Source organism: Ochotona princeps, chromosome 7 (genome assembly GCF_030435755.1).
Source record: "Ochotona princeps isolate mOchPri1 chromosome 7, mOchPri1.hap1, whole genome shotgun sequence".
NCBI classification, from domain to species: Eukaryota; Metazoa; Chordata; class Mammalia; order Lagomorpha; family Ochotonidae; genus Ochotona; species Ochotona princeps.
The window spans coordinates 59,783,116-59,805,357 of NC_080838.1; the positions used below are offsets into that span (position 1 = coordinate 59,783,116).

Genomic DNA, 22,242 nt, shown 5'->3' on the forward strand with positions numbered 1-22,242 from the left:
CTCTGTGCCTTCTGATGTGGCTGGAGCCAGTCAGGGTTTCCCACAATGCATCTGAGTCCCAGGGCTCAGACAGGCTGACTTAGTAGAACAGGAGAGGAAATGTAATTCACAACTCACCAGAGAGCTCCAGATCAGTGCAGGGCAGAGCTGAGATTGTGATGATCTCTCCAGAATTATTTGATCTCCCCCCAATCCCTTTCAATTTAAAAACATATGTTCTGACTGCTAGGATTTAGCTTGCACCATTGAAGATCTGGCAGGTGAGAGCAGCTTCCTGAAACTGCGTGGAAAGGATACAATTAACCCCACAATGGCTATAGTTTCAGTAAGAAATGACTGTAGAGTTCAAAAAATGAAGGGGATGTCTGAAGCTCTTAAGACCTTCCAGCATCAAAGTAACACAGTTAAAGAGGTGCATATATCCAGGCGGGACATTCAGGCAAGTCGAGGTTAGTGGCTTTTGTGTCAATAAAAGTCAAGACCTTGGCCCAGCACTGGAGCCTAATGGCTAAAGTCTTCACTTTGCATGCGTCAGGATCCCATAAGGGTGCCTGTTCATGTCCTAGAAGGCCCGTTTCCTATCCAGCTCCCTGCTTGTGGCCTGGGAAGGCAAGAATAGCCCAAAGCCTTAGGACCCTAAACCCACGTGGGAGACCCAGAACAATTCCTGGCTCCTGGGTTCAGATCGGATCAGTTCTGTCTGTTGCGGCCACTTGAGGAGTGAATCAGTGGATGGAAGATCTTTCTCTCTGTGTCTCTTTTTCTCTGTATATTTGACTTTGCAATAACAAATAAATAAATCTTTTCTTTAAAAAAGAACGGTCAAAATCTTGGAGGAATTTTCTGTAGACACAACTCCCTTGGTTCAGCAAGGCTTATTCCCTGCCATCCAGTGATTCTACCTGCTGGGTGGCAGGGAGACGGGTGGAGCTGATTTGTTTGCAGAAATAAGTCTCTTCTTCTGCTTATGGAACGATGTTATGTTTATTAATTAGTGATCATTAATCCCAGTAGCAAATGTAATTAATCAATTAGGGAAATACTTGTGTTTGTGTTTTGAATACTGCAAATAATCTGGTTTTAAAAGTCCTAAACATTATATTTTTGATTCTAAGCATACTTGCTTTACTGTCTTTGCAAATAGTAAAGATCTCTGCTAACTACTTAAATGAGTAAGAAAATAACTTTTGACAGTGGTTAATACTATGAAGGAAATATAGGAAGAGATGTTATGTTGGAGGATAGTTAGACAAGACAACATTTAAGAAGAGTCTTGAATAAGGAAGAAATAGTTATATGAACATCTGAGAGAGAAATATTCTTGATGATGAGACTGCCGGTTGGGAAGTTTGATAGAAAATATAAACAGGAGCTGAATCATGTAGTGCTAGGAAGCTGTGATTAGGCATTTGAATTTGTACTGAAGAGATTAGGACATCATGCAAGGATGAAGCAAGAGAATAAAGGGAAATCACTGGTAGCCAAGAAGGTAAAGCATATGAGAACCACTGGACAGCACGAGGCACAAGAAATAATGGCAACAGTGAGAAATCACCGGGGGATGTAATGAGGCAAGAGATTACTCTGGCTGCTGGGAAGAGAATGAAGGCAGTGGGAACTGAGTCTATGTGGGCTTACATTGGTTGAAGGAAGTGGAATGCCTGATATTTTTGTGTCTGTTGCATGCGTGAAATCTCCTCTCAGGCACAGAGCAGTGTACTTTTGTATTTCATGCAGCCACCATCCTTCCTGGCTATCACCAAGAGCTCTCGGAGATTCCTTGGTGTACGCTGTCTTCTGGTGTTACTGTAAACCTGCAAACTGAGAGGCGAGATAAAGAGTTTGAGAATTCCAACTGCCTTACTATGTTAATATAGCCTGCCCTAGAATTCACCTCCACTGTAAGTCCTTCTCCCATCAGTGAAATTCAACACCATGGATACAGCCCTCGAAACACAGGAGCTAGTCCTCTCTATTCTGAAATCCATACCATACCCCCAGGAGAAAAGGCTGGACTATGACCAAGGAACCTAAATATAGAGAAACATTTTTAATGGTTGAGAAACACTGTGCTATTTTTAGACTGTGTTAAATTTGTTTATTGACCATACGTGCTTCACTTCCCTAGTTGGGCTGAACTATGCCATGAAATACGAAGTAGGTTTGTGGGCCAATTTCCCGTTGCTTGCACTAGTCACCAAAATTGCTGGGTTCCTCCTGGTTAAGCCTATTTTGAGAGACTTTGGTTCTTCAGTTTAGAACCTATAATATATTGTCTGTGGCACAGTCAACTGCTGCTTCAGTCTGTTTGTGTGAAATAACTTTTCACACTTTCGTTCTCTCCTGAGGTCATTCAACCACACTTGATCACCTTCACTCATTTCACCAGGATCTCCCGACAACTCGTTTGTCTAGCTAGACCTCATACTTCCTTGCTGCTTCTTCTAACAATCAAAAGGAAAAAGATGACATAATGGGTAAAATCACTGCCTGTGACATCAGCACCCTGTATGGGCGCTGGTTCATGTTCTGATTGCTCCATTTCTAATTCAAATCCCTGCCGATGACCTGGGAAATACAGCAGAGGAGGGCCACATGTTTTGGTACCTGCCCCTCAAATGAGAGCTCTGGAAGATGTTCCTGGTATCTGGCTAGACTCAGCCTTGCCAAGCCTTGGCTATTACAGCCATCTGAGGGTAGACCAGATGGCGGGTCTCTCTGTATTTCCCATCCACTCTCTCTGTAACTCTGATTTCAAAAAAAAAAAAAAATTAAAACTGACATTAAAATAAATCTTAGAAAGGAAATCTGGAAAATTTTCAGTAATCTCAAAGGGTTATTGTATAAATGAACCAAACTCTCATGATAATTTACATATTAATGTTATCTATGACATATCTTTAAGGAATTTATATAAAAACACATTATGAAAAGCTGTCTATAGATTTCAAAATTTTTCATCAAAATAAACTTGTGCTAGCTTGTTATAACACATTTGAACAGGATCTAGTTTGAGACACTAAGCAGAAAAATATATCAATTTGAAAAAGACCCTATCAGCAAATAAAGTCTGCTAAAACTGAAGCAAGAAAAAACAGTCAATTTATTTTGAAGGTTGGATTGATGAATGATTAAACGATCGATGTTTTCTGAAAATCCTATGAGGGAAATACCCCTAGGAAATCCACAATGTACAAAAGGCTAAAGTCCAGGTTGAAGATGAAACCCATGGTAGTAGGTTATCCATATCAGTTTGCAAGGAAAAAATTCAAGTCCTAATTGAGAAGACCCAATAATTAACACTAAAATCAATAGCCAATGCTATGGACATCTCCATTTATTCACTTACACAATTCTGAGCAAAAGTTAATTTAGAACAAACTGTGCTCAGTGATGCGAACGCGGCAGCACACAGACCAGCTGCAGACAGGAATAGACATTTAACAGGATCTTGTATGTGATCTTGCACCATTTATTGGAAAAACAGGAACAAGATATCAGATGTGACTTCATCGGTAAATGATCCTGAAGACAAAGCACAATCAAAGCAGTGGCTACCAGGAGCGGAAGTGGACCAGACAATTCCAAAAGAGGCTAGTCAAACACCAAGGTCAAGGCCATGTTTTTTGGAGCTACTTAAAGCATATATTGCTGATGTTAAGGAGGGTCTTAGGAGAATGTAAAAAGTCAGCCAAAGCCTTAGTGAAAAAATTTCCTGGGAAGTCCTCCTGCACTGTCTTCATCAAACAAGAAAGATTTTGAGAGAATGCCAGTGGGAAATCGTTAGGCATTAATCTTATAGTCCCGATTCAGCTACTTTTTTAACTCATTTTTCTGTTTCTTAATCTTAAAAAAGTTAGGGGTGGATTTTAGAACAGCTGATTAAACCACCACTTGGGGCACCTCCATTCTATTATCGTAGTACCTGGGATACAGTGGCAGTCTACTTCTGATCCAGTTTTCTATTAATGGGCATGCTTAGAAGCAGCAAAGATTCTCCTAACACTTTTGTTCCTGTCAACCAAAGGGGAGACCCAGGTGGAATTTCTCAAACCAGCTTTGATCTGGCCCAGTTCCAGGTGCTATAGACATCTGGGGAGTGAACCAGTAGCTGGGAGATCTAGGTTTCTCTTTGTACTTCTCTCTGTCATTTTTTCTTTAAAAATAAAAAATATAACTTTATAATTTAAAAAAAAACATGTTTAAACATACATATTTTTCATTGGTTAATAATGTTTTAAAAAACTATCTGATATGATGAAATTCCAGGGATCCACACTCAGTTCATTGGAGATAAACTAAATGGCTGTTGCCATTTTATAAAAGTGTGTTCAGACTGATGGGAGGGTATATTAAGAAGGAAAATTTATATTTTTAATTTCTCTTCTATTCCATTTTCTTTTTTTTTTCTGTTGCTTTATTTTTTGTGTTACTAGAATATTAATACAAAGAGAACAGGTTTAATGCAATACATAGATACAACTCTAAGAATACAATGATATCCCCTTCCTCCCTGCTACCCTTCTTCCTCCCTCACTTTTCTTTTCTATTCCTTTCTATTCTTTTCTTTTCTTTTCTTTTTTCTTTCATTCATTCATTCTTTCTTTCTTTCTTTCTTTCTCTCCCCTCCTTCTTTCCTCCTTCTCTCCCTCCCTCCTTCCCTTCCTTTCTCCCTTTTTTCTTTCTATTTTTAAAATAACATTTTAATTGCCATTATAGTTGACTTTATGGCCCCCTAAATGAAGAGTAAAATAACTCTAGGTCAGTGGTAATATAAGCAAGGCCTATAAATATGTTTTGACGTCCCATTTGGTAAATGTGCCTGTTAACATTTTGAGGGGTGACCTTTACATAAAGCTCAGGTGCACATATTTAACTGAGGGTTAAAAATCCTAACATTGGGTCAAAAACATGCAGGAAGATCTCAAGATTTCTGTTTCAACATTTATGTTTTGAATGTTAGTTACCTCTTTTCAGGCTTGGACAACTGATATCATACCCATACATCACAAGGTATTGTACTGATTTATTAAAATGTGTTCAAAAATACCTGATTGACATTTGTCATTTTAAATTTCAGACTTTTATAATTATCCGTTCATAAATGCATTGCTTTCTGTCAAAGTCCAGGGAAAGAGTGGATGCCTGGATATTATATGAGATACAATCTGCTCAGTGGTGATGCTTCTACTTTTATTGTTCAATTCTTTGTTTTGGAGCGTTAAGGTTAATACTATAAAATAAATTTGAAAATCTATTATTGCAAAAATTGAAGAAAAAAGATTGGGAGAGAAAGGGGGAAGTGTCATTGTATACTTAGAATCGTATCTATGAAATCATTATATGAAATCTGTTCTCTTCATACCAGTTTTAAGCATAGTTTTAACAAAGAGGCAATGTTGCACCGCACCATGCCCTCCTGGCTGGATCCTCACTTTGTACGCACGGGGATCCCAAGTGGGTGCTGGTTCATGTCCCACTGCTCCACTTCCCATCCAGCTCCCTGCATATGGCATGGAAGGGTATTGTAGGACAGCCCAACGTCTTGGGACCCTGCACCTCTGTGGGAGACCTAGAAGAAGTTTCTGTTTCCTGGCTTCAGATCAGCTCAGCTCTGGCCATTGTGGCCACATGGGGAGTGAGTCAGTAGGCAGAGGATATTCCTCTCTGTCTCTTCTCTTGGTATATTTGTCTTTTCAATAAAAATAAATCTTTAAAAGAGAGAGAGAGAGACAATGACATATCCAAATGTCAAATTTCATTTATGGATGCTAGTTTAGTTACTAAAAATTATGTTAAAACCTAACATTGAATTTCTTAATTAAAGAATGGGTAACAGTTTGAAAATGGATATTGAATGGTGTGAGCATTTGCTTATTATGCTTTTGAATTGCAGGGTGTAAGGGACTTTGCTATTAATATCTAAGGAACCAAATTAAACGAAAGATTAATAGTGATCAGAGTGGTTTCAGTCATAATCACTTTATGGTTTGACTTTTCTGATCCAGGCAGTATATTGCTGGATATTATGTAAATCAATTTAGGGCATTTGTTTGAAGTTTGAAAACAGTTATAAAAATAGTTATGGAAAACTGACTTTACTTCCCATCCAAATCCTTTGATCTGAATTGAAAGTCATACACTGGTCTGATGATGTTGTTTGTCAGTTACTCTGCTCCTCATGGGAAGGATGAAATAGACTTGTAGCTGTTAAATAAATATTTGTGACATAAATGAATATGTTTATAAATTAATTCATTACAAAGAGAAAATGTTAGTCACCATAATAAGAACATCACCTCCTTATTTAAGGAGAAGACATTTTTCCATACATAAATAGGAAATGCTAAGAGGAAGACAAAAATTGTGATATTGCAGCTCAATTTTCTTTTATGAAATGGGTCGCTAAGTCATCAGTAAATTTGTACGTGTGGGTAACGAAAGAAAACATTTTGGAAAATTATTTGCTGCCATAATCAATGTGGCTGTAGCTCAAGAGCCATGCAATAGCATCACTGGTAACAGGTAACAAATATCACATAACATTTGTCACAATACCTGCTTGATGAAATTTTTTGTGTAAGAAATAATGGATTTTAACACCCCCTGACCCATGGAAATATTTTTGAAAATCAACAAATGGATTTGCTTAGTATGAAAAGACATTAAGGATTTTAAAGCTGAGAAAATGGTTTTCTCTGAGACAGATAGTTTTTGCAACCTAACTGTGTGTCCCTGCCAACTCTTGAATTTGATGCAAGGATCCGGAAGAAAAAGATAAACTTGGTACAAGAGTATAGTGGAAGCTTGGGAGCTGTGAATGCTGACATCTATTAACTGTGGTACTAATAAGCTATGGGAGTGGCTTATATAAGTCATCTTTTCTCTAAGCTTAATTTTCATTACCTATAAAGTAAGTGCATTTGGTTAAATTATATTTGAGTTCCCGATGAACTTTCTATGCGTTGTGTGTCTTTCTGTGGGGTTTTTTTAAATGCTCAAATACTACATTATTTAAGGTATTTTTGGTAGTTCCCAGCAACACCCCCCCCCCCCCTTCCCTTTCTTCAATATATGGGATAGGAGGATACTGACTAAGTCTGAGGAGAAGGAGGAGGAAGAAAATCAGCTACAGGAAGGGTTTATATCCTCGTCTACAAGAAAACTTAAATATAGCCACCACTGCTCTGAAAGGAATGGTTTGTGTCCAAACAGCATTTTCCAGGCAAGCTGTGTACTTTTTTTGCCAACAGAATTAACTTTAAACTGAAGGCAGTAGACAGTTAAACCAGAGTCGGCACAGAGAACAGCTGTGAGCAGACAAGACCAGTTACTTATAAGGTACTGTTTTGTACTCAGTGAAATCTTCAGAGTTCATTTGTTTCAGGTTGCTATTCTGTGGCCATTCACCTCTTTTTTTCTATCTCAACTCAATTCTCAGGGAAACCACTTTCTTTCTAACTTTCTATTTCACTTTTTGGCTGTGTCGTTTTACGGTTGTTGATTTGGAAGCTGCTGGGTCTTTGTTTTATTTTCAGGTACCAATTGGGGTGATACTGTTTTCATTCCTTTATTCTAAAGGCTAACTCAGCTCTGTCCCTTTGTAGCGTGGTGTCCTGTGTAGTTTTCATGTTTTATTGTTTGTGTTGGATGAAGAAGAATGAATCTGCCTTCGCATTACAGAGTGCACAGAATGTTCCTGAATACGGGGGAGGGAGAGGCTCATCATCTTGCACTTGAAGAATAGAACCAGTATGGAAAGCATCAGGCAGGGCAACAGGGCACTTTCAGAGGGATTCACTCACCCCATTACAACTTGCTAGAGCTTACCTGGGAAGCATGCTGTTTGTGGACAGAGGTTTAACTTCAGTCAACTTTCTAATTTTTCTGTTCCCTCGTTTATTTATATAAACTTCTGGTAAGGCTGCTTGCCTTTTTCCCTATGTTGAGGTTTATTTTAGTTTAAACTTACCCAACTTAAAGGAACAAAACTCCTTAAACTTTGCATTTGTGATTTCAAGTTACTGAGTCTTGGAGGGACTTGCAGAGCAGATAAAGCAAAGTTGCCCAGGGAGGGTGTGGAATGGGCAGGATGGATCCCAAGAACTCTTTCATTTGAAATGTTGGTCTCCCTGATGACCCCAGATCATGATTGATAATATTTACCGCTGGCCAGTAAACAATTAGTAGCAACATTTAAAGACTTGTGCAGTTTCTCAAAAGTGATGTTTGTCAGTTTACTGTTGAAGGTTCCACCTTTTTTTTTTTTTTAAACCAGGGCGTGCCTGGGTCATCATCTTTGTGAGGTCTTCTGTATATTTTGATGGCACTCTGGAGGGAACTAAGCTCAATTTTGTTTTTTTCTGAATAGCAGTGTTTGATCACAGATGTTCATTATAGGATTATTCTACATTGTAATGAAACCTTTGGGAAGGACTGGTGCCGTGATGGGTAAGGCCATCACTTCTTATATATCAAAAGGTCACACCATCACTATGACCTTTAAATGGACCTGAGTTCATGTGCACTTTTTATGGGACATTCTTTTCTCTTGCATCTACCCTCCATGTGGAAAAAGACTGGATTCCTATGGTGGTAGACAGTTTTGTATTGTTATAACAGTCTCCTTTCAGCTCCAGCCAGCTCCTTGTAATCATTTCTTGTGTGAGCAGGAGAAACAAAAACCAGAAAGTTTGTAAAGAATCATGGGTGAACCAAGAGTCAGCAAGTTTCTCTGAGCATGCGAGAGATTTTCTCATGAGCAAAGTGCCTGTACCAAACAACATAGACTCAATGATGTCTATTTTGGGTGTTCAGGAGGCTTCTGTTTGGGTCCAAGTTCTCAGTTGTGTTCTGTAGTAGAGTTTGCCGTGGAACTGGTTCTGGAGGAAGTAACATGTTACTGCACTGGACACAGTAAGTGCTCTTTGTTCTTTTTTTGATACAGTTACTGGAGGTATGCTTCAAGGAATCATTGGCTAACCAAATTCCCAGAGGCAAACCTGACGCTCATGAGACACTGAGTGCATTATCTTAATCCATTCACACACATGCTCTTCACATGCATAGGTTGGAATAGCACAATAATACTGTGTAGGAGGGAAGAAAATATTCATGTTCTGGTGTATAAAATTCTTCTGTGTAGAGACGATGCATTAGAAGAAAATGAGTAAGACTAGTCTAATTTTTTCAGTGAGTTTTCTGAATATTTTGAATTGTTTTGTTACTTACTTGCATGTTCTTTTAAGCTGAGAAATACCAAGAAACAATTTTAGAAACTATGTGCATTTCAACTGAAGCTCAGTGTATGCCAGTATGTGTTTTCATACCTTACTGATTTCTAAATGATCTTGATTGACCATGATGATGAATGTTTTTATTATTCCTGCTCTGCACAAAAAATCATCTGAATCAATTAAAGGTGAATGATGCTATCAGCTGAGTCTAAGGCAATTCTAACTTCCAAATTCGATTAAAATTATTTGCTAATTAATCATATGTCTTTATCTGAATTGTATTGTGGAGCCTTTTGTGTTATAGATCTTTTTGTGTCTCAGTTTTATTTAAAAATACAAACCTTAATTAGTCACTGTAGAAATCCTTCATATCAAAGAAATATGTAGTTTACTCTCATATGGTGGATTCTTCTGTTTAAAATAATGAATCAGAAATTGTGTTTTGTCTGCAGTAGCGAATCTGGGGTTCACGTATGTTTGGGAGTTTTTCTAAGAATCATCCAATTTTTTTTTTTTTTTTTTTGCTTTCCACTTCTTTCAGTTAGTGCCATGACTTAAGTGAATCATTATTTCAGTTGAAACATGGCTCTTTTAAATTGCAACTGAAGTATTTAAAATCAATGAAATAATTCTGTTCTTGTAAATTTTTCAGTTTCAGTGGAACTTAATTCTCACAGTGATACCTAAATAGGAAATTTAACCTTTTAAAGAATATAAATTTCACCATGAGCACCTTAGTGCTATTGTAATGTTCAACATTCCTGAAAATCAGTATCATCATACATACATAGTGAGAAAGTCTTTAATTTACAAGCATACCTATTAAAAACTGAAAAAGAATGACATCCTAGGGATAAGCCAAGCCATGTTAGTGTGCACTGGTAACCCCAGCACAACATACGAATTCTAAGGCTGAGCTCTCGACCGTTCATAAACTCCACATCAGTGAGCAAGGCTTGTGGTTTCACAGAGGCAGTCCAGCTTGATGCTACAGGTTCCAGATGGGAAACGGAAACTCACAGGATATCTGCAGTTGTTGAACAGAAAAAGAAAGGATTGCTTTGTCCCCATGGAAGCTTATATTTCATTCATTTGGAGTTATAGCCTCTTAGAAAAGAAAAGCAGTTCAACTTGCTTCAAGTGTGTCTTTACAGATTGGCCCTCATGTAGTGTATTAAACTGGCACTTCTGGACAGCTTCAAAGGCAGTATGGTCCAGCACCAAGATGATTATTGTGCATCTTAATCATGCAATAATTGTTGAGTGAAAATAAAACCTATAATTCAAAAATCACTAAATAAAATTATTTCAAGAGAGCTATGTTTCACTTTATCTTTTATTACTTGGATATGAATTATTTAGTTTATTGCTGGGTCATGCCAAAATATGAATAAGCCAGTAAGTAATACCACTAAAATGATGTAATTGTTATTATCAGTAATTTGGAACTGTAAGTTGTATTCATGATAAAGCAGTATATGTGACCAGTAGTTCCATTGAGAGAAATGAAAGAATCAATCTTTTCATTATACTGTTTTTGGGTTTTTTTTTTTTTTGCTATAGTTTTTGTAGAGATTATCATTCAGAATATTTTGTAGGAATAAAGGTGTTTAAAGTGTGTTCCTGAGTCTGGTGCAATTGCCTAGTGGCTAAAGTCCTCATCTGGCACATGCCAGGATCCTATATAGGTGCTGGTTCTAATCCTGGCAGCCCTGCTTCCCATCCAGCTTCCTGCCTGTGGCCTGGGAAAGCAGTTGAGGGTGTCTCAAAGCTTTGGGACCCTGCACCCATGTGGGAGACCCAGAACAAGCTCCTGGCTCCTGGCTTTGGATTGGCTTATCTCCAGCTGTTGTGGCCACTTGGGGAGTGAATCAGTGGATGAAAGATCTTCCTCTCTGTCTCTCCTCCTCTCTGTATATCTGACTGTCCAATAAAAAAAAATCTCTAAAACAATAGTGTGTGCTACTGTGTTTTAAAGCTATCTTGTGTGTAATGGAACACGCTCTCATTGTCAGGGACCTATGTTATGTTGGTGCACTCTGCTGCATTGTTATTAGAGTCGGCATTTGTTTATATAGGATTTTTGTTCAGTGTTACTTGGTTTTTTTTTAAGGAGCTGAAGCTACTTAGAAATTTGTAAACCTGATCCTTCTTTATACAAAGTCAAGAAACTATGTTCAGAAATATTATTCATGTACAACCAAGACTATCAGTCTTATTTCCATATTGATTTAGAATGACTAGGTGGGGGCTCGGCAGCATGGCCTAGTGGCTAAGGTCCTCACCTTGATCCCATATGGCTGCTGGTTCTAATCCTGGCAGCTCCACTTCCTCTCTATCTCTCCTCTTCTCAGTATATCTGACTTGGTAATAAAAATAAAATAAATCTTTTAAAAAAAAAAAAGAATGACTAGGTGACAAATGTATGCAGTGTCCGGAAGGAATAGCATAATTTCCTTCCATCTGAGTAAGAGGTCAACCATGTACCCTAGTCCCTGAAAGGGAATGAAAGGGCTCTCACACTGAGCAAAGCAGTCGAGATTCCACGCCAGAAGTCTTCATTACACAAGGAGTGATAAACATATCATCGCTATGGGAACATTTAAAAATAGCTGTCATTTGGTTAATGAATATCTGCTAAAGCATTTCCTGGGCCACTGGTGTTTATGGAACTTTTAAACCAAACATTTCTGAAGATGGGACTGGGACTGGCTTCTTGAATGATGCCCCTTTCCTTGCCCCTTTGCTTTTCTTCAGTGCCCACTGGTGTTTAGGCATCTGCTGTGTTAAACCAACAGACACACACTAAGCTTTCTGTCACATAGTCTTCCTAGCGGCAAGAAAAAATGCACTTTTCTGTCTGCTTCCTCGTTTCGCTCTGTGTTTTGCATATAGCACTGATTTCTACCACAGTGCTGACATAGCCTGTCACGGGTGCTCCTAGTGGCTGGGTTAACAGTGCTAAGTCACTACTTCCTACCTTTCACCTCTGTCCTTTTACTTGTTCGCCATTGTTTATACTGTTTGGCGATGTTAGGGATTTTGTACTCTGCCAAGGTTCTATTCCTCTGCATGACTTTTTGTTTTCCTCTTCCTTAAAGGGCTCCAGTCTTCTTCCCACCGCCTCCATTTGAATATCTGTGTTTGCTTGATTTCCCCCACTCCTGTAACCTCTTAATCTTTCTTCCTTAGAAAGCTTTGTCTAGTTCCATGGTTTCCACTTAAAACCCAAGATATATGTTGGGTTAGGAAGCTCTCTTTTAACCTCTGTGTGAGCCTTGAGAGAGGTCCCGTTTGCATGCATAGCACTTGCATCAGAATCTTCAGCTTAGCAGGGAAGGGAACTTTCAACCTCACATGCCCTTAAAAAAAAACATGACAAACAACAACAACCACAACAACAACAACAACAAACAGGATAGTCTGCTACTCAGGACTCTGTGCAGTGCTGTCTTGAGTATTGTAGTGTTCAGATTCTTTCTTTTTCTCTCATTCAAGCCAAGTCTTCATCTTTTACCTCATCCGTCACCTCACATTCAGCCAGCTGCAAATTGTTATGGAATTTTCAAAGCGTTATTGTTGGCATTTTTTCTTATTATCGTCACCTCATCTTGTTAGGAATTTAATCTTTTCTTGTTCACCTCCGTCTCCTCACCACCTTCCACCCATTTTCTTTTCCTTATTTGAAATCCATCCTTCACATACTTACCTATGCTTTCTAAATCTGGAAGTCTCACCTATCATCAGAGTACCAGTAGTGACATCTCATGTACCAAAGCACTCCTCATGCTAGCCATGGCGCTTCGCCTATTTTCCATACAGTTCTTACAACACCCAGAACAGTGTGAGTGTTTGTATCTATACTAATCATTGTAAGTAAGTGAAAGCCAGTGAATCCTAAAGAGGTTGCTTTATTTTATCTGAGGTCAATTAAGTGCAGTTAAATGCAGATTAACCTGGCATAGTTGCAAGTGGTGGTAAAAATAAAGATGAGTAAGATTGTCTTTCATTTTGGGGAAAAGGAATTTCTTGTTCCATTTTTAAGGAAAGGATAGCAAGAATAGTTTCTCTTCTTTCTACCACTGCAAATTGCATAATGCAAACAGTACTTTTCCTTATACAATGCACCTAATTTGGCATTTATTCTTCCTAACTCAATTATAGAGTCACAAAACAAGTAAGCGGAATGACCACAAACCTGTCCCAGGCTTTTTTGACATAAGACTACCTTTGCAGGCTACATATTTCCTTTTCTTTGAATTTGACAGTCCACTTAGCAGCATAATCAGATATAATTGAAAAATCAAATTCAGAGTAATGAATAAACCTTATAGACATATGCCTCTAATATTCCTTCACTACTATTTTACTCCAAAGTTTTATGCCAATTCCTTTTTTCCAAAGCATCACCTGTTTTTCCTTTGGATAAGCAGATGGACCATTTGTTCTTGTACTTACTGTAAGTTGTAATGGCTCCTCCAGTACTTTCCCCTGGACAACACTGCAGTTGCTTCTGTGGAAGGATCTTGGTGCTTTCCTAGTATCAAAGCGTTCTCTGTAACTTCTTTCATTTCCTTAAGCATCTTGTCATTTGCTTACAAATGCAAATTTTATAAACCATACAATAAGTAACTTACAGTTAATAGTAAAGTTCTTGTAATGAAAGACCTACTTAATTAAAATGACCTAAATAGTTCAAAGTAGCTTAAGGAACTTCTCAGTGCTGTAAAATATATGAATCATGCAGTCATGCTGGCAACTCCTTGAAATATTGCTTGCGTGACATGGTTCTGAATTCACTACAGAAATTAACCTTAGCCTTTTTTGTTCATCTTTCAGTGTCAACAGGAATAATTGAGATACAAGGTGTTTCTTGGAAATTTATTCTCCTTTTCATTCATGAAAACTGTTTCCTTGACTTTGGACTTCTTCAGTTTTTTGGTGTAAAATAGTGTTACATATAACAAAATGTTTATGAGTCATCACCACAACACAGTCATTACCACAATACTCCATCGCGTTCTTAGGAGTAAACTGTATCAGAAATAGACTTCTATATTTCAGATGATTTTAACATTATATTATAGCAATTTGTTATTGTATAAAGGGTCCTCAAAAAATCATGGAGGCGCTCTGCATGGTGCCAGGTCCTGAGAAGTGAGTGTCTAGACAGACAGGTACAAGGCAGCCTTCCTGGTCATCGCCACTGAATGCAGGCAAGAAGGCAACGGAAGAGCAGTGAGAGGGCAGACGCTGAACAGTAGGTGTCAGCACAGGCAATCTGACCCCGCGGTCTGCAGGCTTGAGCTGAGAAACACACAGAGTTGTCAGGACGTCAGCCTTTCCAAGTGCCATTGGATGCAGAGAACGATGACTAGAGACCACATCTCCCTCACCAAGGACATGAGGACACTCTGTGTGTCCCTGATCTCCATTGATAGACAGGAGAGTGGGGGCCCCAGATCAACCAAAAATCATGCTCAGCCACCTGGCAGTATTAAATAATAAGGGGGTTACATTTTATTCATCTGAATTTATAGATCAACACCCATTCCTTCTGCGTGAGTCATGTTTTTAACTTAAACCAATTACTTCTGTCAGCCAATGTTACAGTAGAAAATTTTGATGTGGAAAGGATGGTTTATAATATCAAAAAATAAAGTGTGCCTGTTTTTATTTGAAGTTGGTGTAATTGTAACGTTTGAAGGACTTAGCAAGGGATTTCACCTTGAACACAGAGGTGAGAGGATTAGTGAAGGGAAGGAATTATCCTAGGGGACAATCTCCTTTCTAGACTGTTTTATTTTCATCCAAATTCTGATCTCTAAGGACCACGCATGTTTATTATCTTTCTCGAGGGATACAACACAAATGGTGATCAGCTTGGCTGAAAGTATCTTATAAAATGAGTCCATACTGGTAATGAGTGATCTTTTCCCAAGTTCTTCAATCACACCAATGTAACAAAACAATAACACTGTTTCAAGCAATGGACTCTAAAAATCAAGGATAAAGGCTGCTGTGGTGGTGTAGCTGACTAATCCTCCACCTGCTTGTGCTGGCATCCTATTTGGGCACTGGTTAATGTCTTAGTTGCTCCACTTCTAATCCTGCTCCCTGATTATGGCCTAGGATAGCCCAAGTCCATGGGCTACTGTATCCATGTACCACACCAAGAAGATGCTCCCAGCTTAGGATCAGCCCAGCTCTGTCCATTGTGGCAATTTAGAGAGTGAGCTAGCAAATGGGAAACTTTCTGTCTGTCTTTCCTTCTCTCCATAAAATCTTTCGAACATTTAAAAAAGAAGAAACCGAGGACAAAAAAGGAAATTTATTTCTGATTTAATGAGATTGCAGCATAATGATAAATATGCATTTGGTCTGCCCTTACTTTTGCACATGGATCTTAAATCCTTTTTAATTGGAATTGGCAACATGGCTCAATTGGCTAATGCCCTACTTGTAAATGTCAGCATCCCATAGGGTCACCAGTTCATGATCCAGCTGTCCCATTTCCCATCTAGGTCTGTGCTTGTGGCCTGGGAAAGTGGAGCGTTACCCATAAGCCTTGGAACCCTGCACCACATAGGAGATTCCAAAGAAGCTCCTGGCTCCTGGCTTTGGATCAGCTCAGCTCCAGCTCCTCTGAAGAGGAGTGGTTAAGAGTTGAGTTAATTGCAAACTTGATCGATGATTTCCTCAGGCATGCTAGGCAATGGGACCTCCATGTAAACCTCAGGACAATGGAGTTTAGAGAGCCTCTGGGTTGATACTTGCTTGCTTACACATGTCAGGCGCAGTCTTCAGGGAATCTTTGAACACTGAGTTGCATCTACAGAGAACCACAGATAACAGGCAAGGATGCTTCCTATGCCCAAGGCCTTCTTAGAACATCAATCAGCAGAAAAACGATATTCAAGATGCATACTCATAGTGCACCCAGATTCTAGATATTAGATGGAAACTAAGGCAGAAAATAAAAGTGAAAAGTCAGTTTATAATAGGATAACCCAAAACCTGATTCTGTCTGTGTAAGGCAAGGCTGAGCTAGCAATAAGAACAAAATTATAGTAAGAAAAAGTAGATCATAAATATAAGTGATCAGAGAAACCCAGCAAGTCTTCAGTGCTGTGTCAGTTCTGGATTTCCGACTTTAGTGTGGAATGCCAGAGGTGATGGACAAGTTAGCACCTGCTACTCTACTACATGCTGTGCAGAAACTATTGCTGGAGCTTACAGCCACCTCCTCCAGAAAAACTTTGTGGAGGATGCCTCAGAATCCCTTTGAGAAATCCATTACATTGGGATTTTCTAAGGCTGTAGGAATCTTCCATCTCTTTGCTGTAAGATCAGAGAATGTTTTATTACTTATTGCCCAAATTCCCAGCCAGTTTTACATGTCCTTTTCTATTGTCCTCTCTCAATAAATCCATATGTATCTGATTTTTGTTTTTAATTCAGGGCAGAAATCACCTGAAAAGCTGAAGTGTATATATATGAGCCCCATGCCCAAAGAGTCTGACTACATTAATCCGGCATGGGGTCCTGAAATATACACTTTCATAGGAACTGCAGGAGGTTGTAATGCAGGAGGCCCATGGACCACACCTTGAGGTGCTACATGCCCCACAGTGCCTCTTGCCCTCCATGTACCAGAACATTCTTTTACACCATCAATCTTGAATGAAAGTAATCTTTATTAAAGTATCCTGGACCAAAACATTGGCAAGGGAGGATTTTAGGGTATAGTCCAGAATTCATGAGTAATTACATTTTGATTGCTTTTAGTTTTTATATTTTTAAAGGCAGTTTATTTTAACTGAAACAAATCCTTGTTCTGGAATATGAAAATGGCTTTAATTTGTACCAGAATCATAAGATTGAACCTTTTTTGCTGTTCCCCAAGTGAAATCTCTCTCCTCCTAGTTTATTAGCTAATTGTTCTTTTCAACTGCAAAGCATGAAGACAGCTGTGGGCTCTTGGAAGATGTTACAGACGAGTGTTGGGGGTATTAATGTCTCCTCCCAAGTAAAAAGCTGGGCTGCAAGCACTCGTCACATATGGAAAGATTTACATTGCCTGAGTGGGCTCCAGTTTGATGCAGTGTGAATGGTATTTCCAAGCCCTTAAATTCCCCAGATTTTCCATGGCTCTAGTATATGCTCTTTTCTCTAGTGAGAAATATGTTAGTCTAGGGAATATTGAATAAGCATTCTTGCAGGCACTGTAGTCATAGCCTTTTGTTTTCAGCCAAGTTTGGGGTGACTATTTCACATATGATTCGCTCTTCATGAACTACATTGGAAAAACTGAAAACCTGGCCTTAAAATAAGTATAATAAGCATTTAACCATGAACTCATGGACACTTGTAATTGCTAAAGTCTGTAAGGACCAAATAGCAAGTTTACACCATGATTGGGGCTATTCCACTCGTCAAAACTCTGTGGTGTACTTAAACTTTTTAATCCAACAAAAGAATAAGGAAATATAAAAAGAAAGGATCTTTGGGAAATAATATATAAGACTACTTTTAGTGCACAATTAGAACTAAATATTTATATGTGAGGGAATCTTTCAGGCCTTTTTTCTTTCATAATAGATTCATCGTTGATGTGTTCAGTGTTATAATGTCTGCTGTAGCAACATGTTCCGGTAGAGCAGTAAAACATGCTTAAGCATGAAGACAGAAGGTATTACTGTAAAATATTAGTAGTGAACAGGATTTGAGAAATGACTCTCAAAAATAAATGGTATATGACAAAATGCCGTGATAGCCACGGGTTTTCTTCACCACATATTTCCAGCTCTCTGCTGTCAAAGTACATGCCACTGTTAACACCTTTCCCACTTCTTGAGCCTGCTTCTTCTGGCCAATGAAAAATGAACAGAAGTGGTGTGTCCTATATTCAGGTGGAAGTTCAGAACACAACTGTCGAGACACCACGTTCCTGGTGTCTTCGTTTTACCTGGTGTCATTTCCACTGCTCTCGGATTGTGCAAGCCCCATAGTAGGGACTTTGAATGGCTGTGATGAAGCAGGGACCCTCATGACCACACTGAGAAACTACTGAGACTCAGAAAGGTTCTTTCTTGATGCTTCCCATGTTAGGGCAGCATGACTCAGCCTATCATGACTAGATTAATTGCAGGCATTGAAACAAACGAAAAGCATTTCAAATGTCCTGAAATAAACTGGAGATTTCCAAAGTAAATGCAGAGGCTGTCAACAATGAACAGGTGTGTATTGTGCATCCTTTAATGGAATGTAAGAACCATTAAAAAGAGAATTGCAATTCATAGTTCAGTTTGTGTGGTCAATTTGGGTCATATCAAACTGAACGAATACTGCAGAGTACATGTTCGTGTATTTATACAGAAAAAAGCAGAAATGTACAAAAAGAAATGTCAATAATGGCGAAATTTGAAAATGGAGCATGGGCTAAATGGCAAGGACATTCCACTTTTTCTTTTAACCATTGAAACTATTGATTGAATGAATGAACTGGAAGTAATATCATAGCTAAAAATGCATATACAGGAATTTGCAATGCCATCCTCCCATAAAAATCTAAGTTCTGACAGTTTGTGAAGTTGTATTTAAACAAATAAACAAACAAAAAAGTCAGATCGAGAGAATTTATAGTATGAATGTCCTGAAAGAATAACTTAGAATCAAGGTCAAGAAAAAAATAAGAGTATTATATATTACCTGTACAAAAACCATGTCACACATATTCTACTCATAAAAAGACTGCTTAAAAATGGAGCAAAGGGGTCCAGCGCAATAGCCTAATGGCCACAGTCCTCTCCTTGCTTGCACCAGTATCCATAGGTGCGTTAGTCCCTGCGGCTCCACTTCCCTTTCAGCTCCCTGCTGTGGCCTGGAAAAGCAGTCTAGGACAGCCCAAAGTCTTGGGAGCCTGCACCCAGGTGAGAGACTGGGAATTCCTGACTTCAGATTGGCTCACCTTTTGCCGTTGCGGCCACTTGATGACTGAACCAGCTGAGGGAAGACCTTTCTCTTCTCTCTGTAAACCTGACTTTCCGATAAAAATTAATTACTGTTGTTGTTTTTAAATGGAGCAGAAACTTATATTAGAGCATGCTGATATTTATTTTATAACAGTATCTCTTAAAATTCTCTGAGGACTTGAACCCAATGCTTGAAACTTTCCTATCTCCTCTCTGAAATCAAGCCCATGCTTCTTTTTCATTCTGTTTTCTCCCCTTGATTCTCTCAACTTTTATTCCATAATCTAGCATCAATCAAAGGAAAGTCAAGGATGGGGGAGACAGATGCCACATATTCTTTCAAGTGAAAAAAGTTACACGTCCAACATGTCATTCTCACCCACAATCAAGAAGAGAGCAGGAGGTGGAAACTGAAACCCAGATGACTGCAGCATTCATTCTTTTGCCTGTCTGACAGTTTTGCAGCATGAACGATTGGGACCTATCCTTGGCTCATCTGCAATTGCATCTACTGCTCTTACAGATCAGCACTGTGTGCTTTCCCTAAGTGAATCTAGATCAAGTAAAAGGAACAGTAATATTCTCTGTTGCACTTCCTTACGGAACACACAAATGAGCAGTGTTTTGTGGAATGTGATGACAGATATGGGTCACGTTTCAGAGTATGGGTTGTACAGAGAACATGTCTGCCTTTGCTCCCTGTTTGACTTTATTTCCTCGAAACGTCTGATCTCAAAAAGTATAGTTCCTGTTCTAGAGCTCCTGGATCATCAAGCTGGTTTATCAGAGTACAATTTGAAGTTCTGTCAGATCTCATTGTCACGTACCACTGAAGTACATCAACAAGTTCCACCATCTACTCATAGTCGGGCTTATTTAACTCCTTAACATTATTTAATTGGGCTGAACAATATCAGTCTATGCAGGAAACTCATTATTTTTTTCTTTGCCAGTTTGGAAATCCTCCTTGAAATATGAAAATCTTTTTGTTTCATAAAGACAGTAGGATAAATAGAGTTGACAGGTATAAAAAAAAGGACAAAGTGAGTTCCCAGTTATATAACACCAATAAATTTTTAAACAATGATATTTTGTGTTATCAAGAGGTCATAAATGTTACAGGACACACCATCCAATATGCCTTAGGAATACAGTGTACTATAAATCCATTTGTTTAAGTGTATTTGAATTACATATTTAATGTACATGTTTGAGTTTAAAATATCTCTGCTAAGGTGTATATTTCACAAAACTCAGTGATGCTTTAAATTACAGTAAATAGAATTCACAATAAATGCATTTACAGTAAATGTCAACGATGAGATCCTTAGGAAGAAAGACTAAAGCATGTCTTATGTCTAAACCTTAAAAAGTTTTTTTCATAGAGATGCACTCGTAGTCTTTGACTTATGATCTTGGTTTCAAAATACAGAAACTGAGAAGCAACTGAGCTATCATAGACTAGCTCAAGCTAAAACAGGGTTAGCAGAAGTGTTGAGCTTTGTTCCCACAGACTTTTCAGAGGCTGGGATTGTTCCTCTTTTATAGTTCTATTTATGGCACTTGGCAAACTCCTCCATCACATCTTATTTTTAAACATGTGTTAAAAGTTCTAAGACCATTGCCATCAATTTGTGTATACTCTTTAAAATTTCAGATAGATTTTTCAAGGGAATGAGATTGGGATATTTCCTGTCACAGAATGAAGATGTTAATCTGATCAGATAACTGCATCGCGGAGAGGATAGAAGACCTTGCGTCCTAGAGTGTTGAGGGGAAAAAAACAATTCTGAGTATCTTTGTTTTCTACAGAACCATCTATTTTTCTATTACCATTTCTGTGGCTTTTAGGAGCTACTTGAGACTACTGATGGAGCTATACAAGTCCTTCATGATGCGATTTATGTCCATCAAGAGAATAGTTGGATTCTACTAAAATCATAAAGTGATGGAATGGAAAAGCAGCCCCCAGCACCACTGTGGCTCATTTGGCCAATGTCTTCAACTCTCATTGGACAACATTATGAAGCGAGTGGCCTAATAAAAAGCAATCATAAAAGGGAAAAAATAATCATGAAATACAACTGTAGGTTATGATGCATACATATACAACTTATATGCGCACACGTTGCAGATTTGTTTGAAACGTTGTCTTGATGCTTTTGGGAAATTCTGATTTTGTGATCTTTTGGATGAGTCACACTGCCATTGCCCCTTGGCAGGCTTGCTGTCCCATCTCACCTGGTTCATGTGGCATTGCTTGGTAACCCATACCGCAAGGATCCCTCCTCAGGCATCTCTTGATTTATGTGTTCAAATAGCATCTTGCAGGTTTCATGATCAGAGCAAGGTAACAAAGCACAACCAGGCAAAGCTCTTCCACAGGGACCTGGACAACACCCATTGCTGGGGAGCCCCACGTGCTAGGCACAAGCCTGGCACTCCTCAACACATTTCCTGCTGTCTACTTTCAGTCTTTCACATTTTCACATTGTTGAAATTGGCGTCTGTTCCAGAAACAGAAAATCATATAAACTTCATGTAAATGAGTCAATAATGCCTTTGGAAGGCAAGAAAATATATAATCATAGGGTGCTTGGTTCATCATTCATCCTTAACTCTAATTTCTCCTTTTTCTTTTCTTTTCCTCTCTCTCTCTCCTTTCTCTGTCTCTCTCCCCACTGAAACATAACATGGGGAATTGGAAAGCTCATGGATTGTAAATTCCAGAAAATCTAGGATTTGAACTAGTCCTACTGTCTATTTTAGTCCTCTGTGTTTTCCACCACAGAGGAGCAATAACATTCCCAGCGGAAGTTTCTGGTTCCTGCCCCCAGTAGGCTCAGCTCCAGCAGTTGTAGCCACTTAGGGAGTGAAACAGCAGACAGAAGAGCTTTCTCTGTATCTTCTTCTCTTCTATGTATCTGCCTTTTTAACGATAATAATAATAACAACAATAACATTAAAGCAAAAAACACAGTAGCAGAACCAGAAGTTTTAAAAAATATGTTTTCTATGTATAGTGACATAAG

General features: G+C 38.6%; 1 protein-coding gene across 2 annotated transcripts in view; it reads left to right on the forward strand.

Annotated features, from left to right (window-relative positions):
* Positions 1-22,242, forward strand: part of ARHGAP24 (Rho GTPase activating protein 24) — a 422,476-nt gene that overhangs the window by 230,697 nt on the left and 169,537 nt on the right. Inside the window, exon 1 of one of the 2 annotated variants that reach the window (XM_004590593.3) lies at positions 7,075-7,341. The exons of the other annotated variant lie outside the window; for it this stretch is intronic. The gene's annotated coding sequence lies outside the window, so the exon portion shown is untranslated. Of the gene's footprint in view, positions 1-7,074; positions 7,342-22,242 lie in introns of those variants that run through there. 2 annotated transcript variants of the gene reach the window in all.